At 41.2% G+C, this 12,799-nt stretch overlaps 1 long non-coding RNA gene across 5 annotated transcripts in view; it reads left to right on the forward strand.

Moving 5' to 3' along the window:
* The first annotated feature begins 5,402 nt into the window (after positions 1-5,402).
* The window catches only part of LOC106040251 (uncharacterized), a 50,501-nt gene continuing 43,104 nt past the window's right edge, over positions 5,403-12,799 (forward strand). The window contains exons 1-2 of one of the 5 annotated variants that reach the window (XR_010832844.1): positions 5,403-6,440; positions 9,316-9,489. This is a non-coding gene — a long non-coding RNA (uncharacterized lncRNA). The remainder of the gene's footprint in view (positions 6,441-9,315; positions 9,490-12,799) is intronic. The other 4 variants (XR_010832843.1, XR_010832842.1, XR_010832841.1 and 1 more) reach the window with 4 other exon arrangements.

Genomic DNA, 12,799 nt, shown 5'->3' on the forward strand with positions numbered 1-12,799 from the left:
ACAGCTTTTCTGGTCAACCTGTTCCAGTGCCTCACAACTTTCTGAATAAAGAACTTATAATACCTAATCTAAATCTACCTGCTTTCAGTTTAAAGTCATTACTCCTTGTCCTACTGCTCCACCCCCTGACAAAGAATCCATCCCCAGATTTTCCATAGGCCCCTTTTAGGTACTGGAAGGCTGCTATATGGTGTCCCCAGAGCCTTTTCTTCTCCAGGCTGCACAACCCCAACTCCCTCTGCGTGTCTTCATGGGAGTTGTGGTCCAGCCCTCTGATTATCCTCATGGCCCTCTTCTGGACTCACTCCAACAGGCCCACATCCTTCTTATGTTGGGGGTCCCAGACCTGGAGGCAGTACTCTAGTTGGGGCCTCATGAGAGCAGAATACAGAGGGAGAATCACCTTCCTCAAGCTGCTAGCTACAATTCTTTTGATGCAACCCGGGATACAACTGGCTTTCTGGACTGCAAGCATGTATTGACAGCCCATATTCAGTTTTTCATCCACCAATACCTCCAAGTCAAGTCCTTCTCCACAGGGCTGCTCTCAGTCCACTCATCACCCAGCCTGTAAGCATGTTTGGGATTGCCCTGCCCCAGGTGCGGGGCCTTGCACTTGGCCTTGTTGAATTTCACAAGGTTCACATAAGCCCACCTCTCAAGCCTGTCAAGGTCCCTCTGGGTGGCATTCCTTATCTTCAGTATGTTGACTGCACCACTCCGCTTGGTGTTGTCCACAAAGTTGCTGAGGGCGCACTCAATGCCACCCACCGCCCACGTCACGAAAGACGTTAAATAATACCAGTCCAACTACAGGCTCCTGGGGACACCACTCATCACTGGCCTCCACCTGGACCTTGAGCCATTGACTGCAACGCTCTGAATGCAACCATACAAACAACTCCTTACCCACCAAGTGGTCCATCTGTCATATCTATCCCTCGCCATTTTACAGACAAGAATGTTGGGTGGGACATCTTTCTCACTAATTCAATTAGAAGTAGGGCAACTTAAGCCATGTAAGGAATGATAGAAAGCTTCCAAGATGGAAATACATATATACGACTTAATTAACTTGCTTAAAAACTGCAAATTATGTAGCGTTAATATAAAGTAGGCATCAGTGTTAAACAGAGCTTTGGCATAAGGCAAGTTTTCAGTAGTTTGTGGACCATAGCAATAACTGACTTGGCTGGTAATAAGTTACTTTGTAATCAAAAATTTGGAAGTTGTAGTTTTTTTCTTTAATCTAAACCAAGCAGGGAGATGGTTTATACTAAATATTAGTTCATATTTTAAATCATGTTTCAGTGATTTACTTGAAGGTCAGCGCTTTACATCTAATCACTCTTACTGAAACAATTCATCAGAATTCTTCCAGTGACCCTAGTAACAGGACCTTTGAATTTCTGTCAGAAACTCCATTAGTTGGGTTCAGGCCCCCAGCACAGGCTCCTCTTCACAGGCTGCAGCTCTGGCCCGGGGCCTACTCCTGCGTGGGCTCTCCATGGGCCTCCTTCAGGCCACATCCACCTGCTGCACCTTGGGCATGGGACGGCTCCTGGGCTCTGCTCACAGAGGCCACCACCCCTGCAGCCCTCCTGCTACCAAAACCTTGCCCAATACATGCTCCTTTCATGAGCATTTTCCTCAGAGCTTTACCTTGACACAAAACAATCAAAATCTTAGGAATATCTTTCTGTTAAATTTATCTTCAGTAGAATTTCCATTTTCTAAAGAAAAATGTTTCAGTATTACGATAAGCATTCTGATAGCTTAAATATTGTGATAAGTTGTTCAAGTCTGGATATTTACAACTGTTCAATCACAATAGTCCTATGCAAAGAGAAAATTATGAACTGTATCTGTCCTTGTTCAGGGTCAGGAAAAGGTGCTTCCAAAGCACAAATGCTTCAACAAACTCATTTTTACACCAAAAGCCTAATGATCTATAATGAATTCCACAAATGCACACACTTCCAGCTCTTACTACAAAGAGCTGAAATTTTATTACACACAACTGGGCATTTATTTGCAAGGCATAGTACAAGAGCCTTGAAATTGTTTGTCTTCACGTTTTTGTCTTGCCACCACAAAAAATTCACAACAAAAGGTTTTAAAAAAAAAATACTTTCTACTTCTTGCACATAAAGGGATCCAAACTTGCAACTTGACATCTCAGTTAAAATTGTACCCTGTCAGCAGTGCCTCTGCACAAACCAGCACATGTGAACATCAGCATATTGAACGCTTAGAAATCTTTTGCTTCACCTATTGCTACAGTGATGTGAAATATTTTATAGATCCAGTACTTACAACTTAAATGAATTTTCAAAAATCATAGAATCATTAAGGTTGGAAAAGACCTTCAAGATCATCTGGTCCAACCATCACCCTACTACCAATGTCTCCCACTAAACCATGTCCCTAAGAGCCAGGTCTAACCTTTCCTTGAACACCCCCAGGGACAGTGACACCACCACTTCCCTGGGCAACCCGTTCCGGTGCCTGACTGCTCTTTCTGAGAAGAAATGTCTCCTCATTTCCAACCTGAACCTCCCCTGGCGCAACTTGAGGCCATTCCCTCTAGTCCTATCACTAGTTACCTGTGGGAAGAGGCCGACCCCCAGCTCCCCACAACTTCCTTTCAGGTAGTTGTTGAGAGCAGTAAGGTCTCCTGAGCCTCCCCTTCTCCAGACTAAACCCCAGTTCCCGCAGCCACTCCTTACAGGACTTGTGTTCCAGGCCCTTCACCAGCTTCATGGCCCTTCTCCGGGTACGCTCCAGGGCCTCAACGTCCTTCTTGTAGTGAGGGGTCAAAAACTGAACGCAGTACTCGAGGTGCGGCCTCACCAGAGCAGAGTACAGGGGGACGCTGGCTACACTATTCCTGATACAAGCCAGGATGCCATTGGCCTTCTTGGCCACCTGGGCACACTGCTGGCTCATGTTCAGGAAAGTGAAGTGCATTATACCTCACAAAGCACAATTTCAGTAAAACAAGTCTCTATCGGAACTGGTTGGAAGCAGTTAAGACTATGAGGTCCATCACTTAAGACTGAAGTATTTTTGAGTAATTGAGTTAATTTTCATGGCAGTAAGTATAAAAATAGTTTTCTGACACTTCATTGCAGGAAACTAAATTATAAAGACTTGTCTTTTCACTGCTTTCACAGAGGAAGAGCAAGGTACAATGAATACTATCACTTCATCTCACAACAGATTTATAAAGATAGTAAGATACTCAGAAACTATAAAGGCTGGTACCAGAAGCAGGCAGGAGCAGGGGAATCTATCTTCAGAGGAAGGCTTGAATTCTGTGCAGTAGAAGGTGTGGTAAAGACTTAGGGCCATGCTTTGTAAAATAAGAAAAAGAAATACAGACCTTATAAAGCAAGTAGGATTAAGGAGGAACTACCATAATCTCACGACTGGTGCACCACTGATCTCATTAAAATAAACAGGAGGAATGTACAGCTGAATAGGATGACTGGTTTTCAAGATCTGAAGCTTCCACATAAACGAACATTGTGAGATTCTATGGAAACATAGCAGATCTACAGCTTTAACCAACAGGGATAAGACTCAATTTACACTGACTAAAGAGCTGCCACTTAGAATCCATTTTAGTATCTAAATATGTACAAGACTATACAAATTCTAATGCTAAACCATGCCAATTATTGAATACTTTAAATGGAATAAAGGAATAGTGGAAGCAACAAATTACTCCAAGCCTGATTACACTAGGGAGCTCAAACATGGATCTAAACTTTGTTAGGTTCTCCTCCCTTTCATACCACCAAACCTTAAAAAGGTCATGAACTCAAAACTTGTGCTATTTTCTTAGCTCTACATCACACAGACAGCTGACAAAACTCAGTGTTGGGTGTCTGTCATTAATTTAGCAAGTAAACAACCAACATATACTCTTACAGATGGTGGCCTGCAGTATTTTTTTTCTTGAGTAGAATTCAGATGAAGATTTGCAGAGTGCTAAGAGGAGAATTCCACATGCTAAAGGAAAATATTTACTGCTCAATTTCCTTTTTGAAATGAGGGAATGAAGTAGATCCAGAGAACAGCATCTTCAAACCCATACATTCAGACTCACATACAGAAAGTGCAGGAAGTATAGGGAGGCATGGAGTTTTGAAACAGGGGGAAAGGAAGAGTAATAATATACTGCATCCTACTAAAGGGCTGTCCCAGTACCATGCTAAATTGAACTAACCTGCAGCTCAGCCAGAGGCTCAGAAATAGCTGAGCTATCCGAACATTTTGCCTGTGTCTCCAATACACCCTTGTTCCAGGGGCTTTTTCAGGGATGATGCTACACTGTAAATGCCTGCCACAGGTTTCCCATGTCAGAGTAATTACATTTCATAGTTTATGCAGACTGGCTGCTTAGATACTCCACCAAGAAAGCAGAAATACTTACCAGTATACCAGCAGTACCTGAACCAATGAGTTAGCTGTGGTATGTTTTTTGTTACTGTTTGTCTATGTTATTCTCTTTGAATAAATATTATTCTCTCCAGATACATTTACATATTCTGACCTCATTTCATAAGACTCATGCCACATTTATGGCGATTTAATTATCAATCACAGTCTGGTGTCCTAGAAGTAAAGAATTTAAGTAGCAAACTAATGATAAGCCACGGGGGAGAGTTCATGCAGATGTTCAAATCTGTTTTTTGCAAGTTAGTAAACAGAGCTCAAAAAAAAAATCCAGTCAACTGGTATACGATCTCTGCTATAGCCAGAGAAGGAAGATGTTAAAAAGATATCAACTCATAGAAAGCAACACATTCTGATTCCTGTATCTCATCTCGATCAGAAATGCTTCATTTAGGAACAAAATCAACTTTTGACTCTGTGTAAAAAACTGTGGCTTTACAAAAAACCCTAAAGCCTTTGATCTGTTTGTACATGCTGCCCACATCCCTCACGCAGTCTAAATTATAAAACACTCCAGGGCACTTGCAACTGTTCATCCTTGGTGCCTCTATCATCACTCACGAAACACAACAATCTTGTACACCGTACTGCAAGCATTGAGGTGCTGTTTCATGTTCATTTTGGAGCTTTGGAGACCTGTATTATCAGCAGCAAGGTTCCTGTCTCTGCATAAAGTCAAAATACTGCTCATACTCCAATTGAAGAGAATTATCTTTACAACAGACTGCACAGAAGAGCATTGTGCATACCAGCCAAGCCAACAGTCAGTCCCTGCCCTCCAGTCTTTGTTTAGAATTAATTTAATGCTCACCCTCTTAAGCATCTTATCAGTTAAATTATCAGTTAATTTGCAAGCCAGAAAGGCCGGTGTGGCAGAATTCAAAGTTGATACTTCTGATTTCTCTGCTGCCCTGGTAAAAGCTGCAAGATGTGATCAGCATTTCGGGCTTCTCACAGCTGGTACAGTCAGCAGTAGTTAATTATTGTTTATAAAATGCGGAACTGTGTGTTCCTGCAGTCACAAGTTACACCACTCTTTGGCTCTGCCTATTACTTATCAGCTGAAAATCAGGGCAATGAACAAAGCACGAAGAGTGGAGGAAAAAAAAAAAAAAAAGGAAAAAAAAACCACCATGACAGTTTACACGGGCTTGTGTGCTGTCAGGGAACGACAAGGAAGAGCACGGGGCATGCTACGCACTTGCCATCACCCATCCCCCTTAGCTCAGTTTGATTTGATTCCCTAACGATTCTTTCAAAGATCCCCTGGGGCAGTGCTTTTGGCTCTAATATGGGGTACGGCCACTGCTCCTGAAGCCGCCACTGAAACACCAAGGAAATAGAAACATCATGGAAGAGATTTGAAGCCCCTGCCCCCAAGAGCTTGCCACTTTGTGGTCTTCCCCCTTGAGCAGGAAAAGCATCCCTGACCCGCAGCAGAAAGCCAGTCACACCACCACCAGCCGGCAGGGCAGACACCGGCCAGCCCGGGGACCCCACAGCCCAAGGGGCAGGCAGCTGCCAGCACCCAGCACCTTCCGGCACCGGCTCAGACACCCCCAAAACCCACACGAACAATCTCCAAGGCTCAGCACCAGCCACGAGGGTTCAACCTTCACGCTTGAAGTAGTAATGAGAGAACGATAAAAGGCCTCAAAATCACACGCGCAGCTGGCCCTCGCTTGTCTTTGAAGCTCCGAGCTCTGCGCGCTCAGACGAGGGCAGGCGGCACGAGGCAGCACGAGGCGGAGCGCGGCCGTTGACGACCGTTATTGGCTGTTAACGACCGTTAGCGGCCGTTAACGATCCCGAGGGCCGCCAGGCAGCACGCGGTGCCCGCCCTCCAGCAGGAGCCGCCTCAGCGCTGCTCAGAGGCTCCGGGAGCAGGCAGTAAATGGCAGGGCTTTTCCGGGGCTCCGCGGCCCTGCAAAGTCATTATTTTCCTTTATATCTTGTCAGTGTCTGCTTCTTGGAAGGTGAGGACCAACCTGGATTTGGGGCTGAACCTTACGAGTAGCATTTTCATGCATTTGTCTACGCAAGCTCTGCACAGATAAGGAGACTCCTGCTTTTCATTATTCTGCTGCTGGTCTGTCATACATTATGGCTTGCATCTATGGAGGGGATCTATTCAAGGCACTAAATGGGTTTTGTAATTATCAGTTGCCTTGATCAGTTTTGCTTTGGCATTTAATCAGCTACAAAAGCTATTTATTGCCACATAAACTCCTTTGCAGCAAATGTTATCCTTTAATTAATCCCTGAAAATTATTAAAGCTGATGATGTAACTTGTTTTTAGCACTACACAATTAAGTGTAGGAGAGTTTGTTGCTGTTTTCCCTTTCATTTTGCTTTTAGACAGTTGTCAGCTGGTCCAAAGAGCATGTTAGGACAGGTAGCAGCGATTTCACAGCAAGGCACAGGTAACGAGTATTGACAAAATCACTGAGCTGTGAGGATTATTCACAGCTGAGAAACCCGGGAGAGGAGTAAAAGTTAAACCCTAATTTAACTCCCATTAAAATGAGAAGGGCTATCTGAGCAGCATGTGGCTTCAGTGCTAACTGATAGTACAGGCTCATTAAAAGATTGGAGACAGCTGCTAATTAGGAGTATTTGAAACTGAGGACACAATAACAAAAGTAGATCTCTCAAATCCAGAAACGGATTCAGCTGAATATTTGCTTTGTGTGTCATGACTTTTTGTATATCATCATTTACTCGATTTGAAGCAGCTGAGAAGCATCAAGATCTGTCTATGACTAGAACAAATCAATACCTTAAGATATCCACTAAAATAATGTTTCGTAGCATGGATAGAAGGTTCTTTACAGCGTGGGCACAAACTTCTCTATTTCCACATAACCCCTTGTTTTCCACATAACCCCTTTCCTCCACCAGAATTGGACATCAGTTTTGAAATAAAGAAGATCACAAAACAACCAAAATGTTAGGCATTGCGTTTTCAAAATTTTCTGGCAATTTTTGACGATATGAGGACTGGAAACACAGCAGGAAATTCAGGTTATCTTGTGTAAACCTGGAGATCCCAGTGGATAGAGTTATGGGAGAGGTGGAGTGGAAAAGAAACAATTCCCTAAATATCTGGGAGTTGGCAACCATAAGTTCTACCAGATTGGTTGCCATGAATGACTGATTAAAACTGTTGTGGAATTGCCTGCTTGGAAACATGATGTCAGGAAAGAAGGTATTTTTATATACCTACCCTGCCTTGTAGAAAAAGCTGTTGGGATTGTGCAGTCAGTCAGTTCTCTTTAGACCTACAGCAAATATTTCATAAAGTATGAATTATATTTTAGGAAGTACCTATTGGTGCAGGGTGTAGACTTTGTAGTTAAGGTAGTATAAATGTGATAGACTACACAAAGTACAGGAAGAGAAAAAAAAAAATTGTAACAAACTTCCCAATCAGCAATTAAAGTTTCAAAAACAAATTCTGAAAGAATAAGAAATCTCTTGTGTTTGGGAAAGGGGAAAAGAAGAAGGGAAAAGTGGAAAATGATGTTGCCTCTCATGTCTTTTGCTGCTTCTTATTTTTCCTCATTATTTGATTGGAAAGAAAGGGAGAAAGAGAGAAAGAAAAAGAAAGAAAATTCAACCTTGCGCTAATGGTGGCTTACAGCTGCTAGGGAATTTACATCTCCTGTGGCAGGTGTTAATCATGGTGAGACTAAAGAGCAGTTCCACTTCAGTCAGTGTGTTAGTAGGTGGTAGCACAGTAAGATCTCAAATTATAAGAGATTATGTTTTCAGAGATGTGATGAAAACTCCAACCCAATAATTACCTTTTCTAAAGTAGTCTATGTGCTACATTACAGCTGGAGGCATTCTGCATTGCCTAAATGATGAGTTCTTGTAGTCTGAGTTGCTGAAACGTAAGTAGGGAAAAAAATGAGTTAGGTGGATCCTGTTAAAATAAACCTTTGGAAGCTAGAAAGGCTAAAGTTTTGTGTCCCAGGAGGAGGTGTAGTGAGGCGATGCAGTGATAGGTGGCACAATTGTCAGCTTTCTGTATTGAGGGGGAAGGGAGGGACCAATACAAGGCTTAGGAAAAGCACGTCTTCCCAAAGATGAGCTCAGCAAGAATTCAGTTTCTTTGGTCCCAGGATCAAACATACAGGTAGTTTTATGCCATACAGTAGCGCCCTGGTATATGTGTCCCTAGCTCATTAAAATAGAAAGAATAAGGAAAAAGAAAAGCCTTGCAGTGGGACTTCAGAATCCACTGGGAGTTAAAGCAGGTAACACAGTTTTTCAGTCCTAGTTCAAGATATAGCTTGGTCCCTCACCAAGCACTACTTCAACTCTGGTGTTTTCTAGGCATTTAATTTCTGTGTTCTCATAGGCCTGTAACTTTTATTTTCTGAGCATTTTTGTCTCACCTGAACTAAAGCTGGGCTCAGAAGTAAAGGCTACATTTATTATATGCAGTATAATATAAAATAATGAGTATAATATATATGCAGTGGTTACCTACAGATGTTTTTAAAATCTTCTCTTGACCTAGTGGATACAGAAACAAGACAAACAGAAGGGAGTTTGTTTCCCCTAAATTACATCACTTGAATTTCTATTAAGCTGCTTTTCAGTCTAAATTAAGAATGTCCCTATTGTTTCACAAAGATGACAGCATCCTGCCCAGTGGGTCAAAGAAATGATAATGCACTCCTACGGCCATGTGGCCTACAGTGAGGAAACTAGCCTTGTTAGCTCTTCTTCTAAGAATAAAACAAAATTAAAAAAAATAATAATAATGCAGGGGTCAGAGTTGCATTCCTTAGGATGTAATTCATCAACTGAGCTACTAAGAAAACTTTGTTATTTCTTAGATAAAATGCTTGGATTAGAGGAGCTTGAAGAATAGAAACAATCCAGCAATGACCTCACCATACTGACCTAGGACTTGGTCAGATAAAGGGAAGCAGAGAGCTACTTGAACAGTTCTGCATCGCTGGACCCAGACTTGCCCCACTACAAAATCCTGTAAGAGCAGCAAAGTGAAGGTAAAGTCTCTTTGTGTGTATCACCAGTAGGGGGGATTGTCTCCTACAGCTCTAGCAGCAGCATGGTGCAAGAGGCAGACAAAGGGGATACTGTTAGTCACGCTTTATTTGGTACAAACAATGCATTTTAATCTGCCTACCAGAAATCAAGCCAGATTGAGTCATAACTGTTGTGAGCTTGGATGCCTGAATTGTTCCTAATGTCTGAGCTAGCCTTTTCTTCCTGTTTCTGCCGATCTGATTTGCAATCCAAAGGGATTTGTAGTGTTAACATAAGTACATTGAATAGGTTTTGACTAATTCAGTCTCAGTTGAAAATGAGTGTGTATGTAACGGGATATTTCTGAGAAGAAGCCTCTTGTATTGTGCTCTTCTGAGTACAAGGTTTGTTTGAATGCTGCCATAGTTGTTACTGAACATCATAGCCATGTCTTTGAAGCATTTGAGCATCTAGTGCTGAGGATAGGGAGCCAGTTAAATGTGAAACAAGCACAAACTCTCTTGCCAACATTGTCCCTCCAAAGAGAGATCAGACTTTCAACTGCAGTTCTTTACACAGTGGGAAAGAACCAGCAATTAAAACTTCTTAAGTCCTTGTAATTGTCAAGTGTCACAATTAATAGGCACTAATAATTGTTTTCTACAGTGGAGACAGAGGCAGGAACTGACCATCATGCTGAATAGCTTTTTCTTTTGAAAAGAAATATGGCTGACTTTACTGGTAATAGTTATGCAAGTGAGACTAGTGCATTCCTGACTTAGTGTATGATCTTAGGCAAGTCGATTTTATTTTCAGCCCTTGCATTCCTCTTGTGTGGTTTGTTTGTTTTACCTACTTAGACTGAAAGCACTTCAGGACAGAATCTGTCTCTGAGTTTTATGTAATGCCAGGCCAACCCAGCTCTGCTTTACACTGAGGCCTTCAGACACTGGTGAAACATAAATAATTTCAAAGACAATTAGCAACACTAGCTTTGAGTGGGAAGTCAGCCTGGCCTGAGAAGGAGGAATTTTTACTGCTTTTCCCTATCTGCTAATTAATATCCTCTTGGAAAGGAGGAGACTGGAAAATTCTGCAAACATTATAAATGTTCAAAATATTTGTGCAGTTGTGACAGACTGAAGCAAGAGGATTGTGAGCAGTTAAGTTGCATCTATCTGAAAATCAAATTATCTTTATTAATACTTGTATGCCTCAATAGCACCCAAAGCCCAGAAAGGGTTTAGTAAATCTTAAAGAACTCCCTGCTCTAGGCAGATGCTCATGACTACTTACAAAATTTATCCGTCCAGTGCTTTGAGGGAGAGGAGCTTGGCTATATAGTAATATTTAGGCTGAAAAAAAAATCAAGGTAGACTTTACTTCAAAGAATTATATAAATCTTCCATTCATTCATGTTCTTTTTATTTATTTATATAATTATTTTTATCACAATAGCACCTGAGAGCCCCAGTCAGCATAAGGAGGAAGGCAATGTACAAACCCTGCACAAAAAGGCTTTTGTTCACCCAAAGACTAGTTGGTTTCAGGACACAGTGAGAGGGGCAAATCAGTCCTTTAAGAAGTACCTGATCTAACTATGTGTTATAACCTTCTTCTCTCCAAAAGTTCCTGTCATCTCAGTTCTGCTAGTTGGTCTACTTTTTTAATATATACTTATTTTTAACTAGACTTTTTTTATAGAGTCAAACTGCATTCTGTAGTAATCATTTGAAGAGCTGAGATGAGTGCAACTCCGTCAGAGGAATAGGGTTAAGTATCCAGGGAGTGGAAACCTCTTAATCATGACCAGTAGCAGAAGACACAGCAAATGAATATGCACTTGTATAAGTCCACCTTGATCTCACGGGCCTGAAGGAGAGAAAACAAGTGCAGTCAGAAATTCCTTCTAACCTATTTGGTGCCAAGCTGTGATGAGGAGCACCTGCAAAGAAAAAAAAAATCCCTGCACTTGAAATTACTTTGGCTTTTATTTTCTCTGTTTTAAAACTAAAGAAAGTCCCACCAAAATAGTTTTAATTATGAGAGTGACTGATGTAATCATAGAATGGCACATTTAAATACAGGTAGAGTATATCCAGTATATACCCCACCTCTAGTGTACAACTAGTTTTTAATGTAGGTAGTGTCACCAGTTATTCCACAGATGCAATACTACAGTTGTAGTGTGTGTTTTCACTCAGAAGACAGAAAATATTTATATCATGGAAGTGGCAAAGCTTTAGATAGTATGTTGCTATCATCATGGCAGACTATTCTAATTCCCTATATTGTTCGGGACAGTTAGACATTTTCCTACTTGGCAATGCAACTTAACTAGTACTAGCTAGCAGGCAGTGGTGTAGACAGCACTGCATCTGAGATCTTGCCCTTCATTAGTGTGTGGGAATGTCACTTGGAATTTAAACCTGTGTGTTCTTGCAGTAACCTTTCTTTCTTTCTTTCTCTTTCTTTTCTCTTTCTTTCTCTTTCTTTCTCTTTCTTTCTCTTTCTTTCTCTTTCTTTCTCTTTCTTTCTCTTTCTTTCTCTTTCTTTCTCTTTCTTTCTCTTTCTTTCTCTTTCTTTCTCTTTCTTTCTCTTTCTTTCTCTTTCTTTCTCTTTCTTTCTCTTTCTTTCTCTTTCTTTCTCTTTCTTTCTCTTTCTTTCTCTTTCTTTCTCTTTCTTTCTCTTTCTTTCTCTTTCTTTCTCTTTCTTTCTCTTTCTTTCTCTTTCTTTCTCTTTCTTTCTCTTTCTTTCTCTTTCTTTCTCTTTCTTTCTCTTTCTTTCTCTTTCTTTCTCTTTCTTTCTCTTTCTTTCTCTTTCTTTCTCTTTCTTTCTCTTTCTTTCTCTTTCTTTCTCTTTCTTTCTCTTTCTTTCTCTTTCTTTCTCTTTCTTTCTCTTTCTTTCTCTTTCTTTCTCTTTCTTTCTTCTAAACATGTCAATGTAACTGAACCTCTTCTGGTAAATTTTGAGGAAAGAGTGGAGGGTACAGATTCTGCCTTGGTGATATTGTACTGTATATTGACCTGCTCTGGTTTGCCATGATGGGAAATTTTGGGTATGTGCAGAGGTAGCATTAGGCGCCTGACTAGTTTAGTCAGCCAGAGAGTTCAGACAGCTTCAAGGTTATGTAGCAGCTGAGTAGGAGCTTTCAGAAACAGTTTGGGACTTTTAATTATGCCCTTCTTATTTTTTCAGTTTGGCCCTACAGTGAAATATGATTAAGACAGTCCTAAAGGTGTTCCACACCAACAATTTTGCCTTCAAAGGCTTATTTAACTGTGACCTTAGAAACTCTCTGTTTCTTTTATTTCTCATTTATTGACAGAA

Source organism: Anser cygnoides, chromosome 7 (genome assembly GCF_040182565.1).
Source record: "Anser cygnoides isolate HZ-2024a breed goose chromosome 7, Taihu_goose_T2T_genome, whole genome shotgun sequence".
NCBI lineage: Eukaryota > Metazoa > Chordata > Aves > Anseriformes > Anatidae > Anser > Anser cygnoides.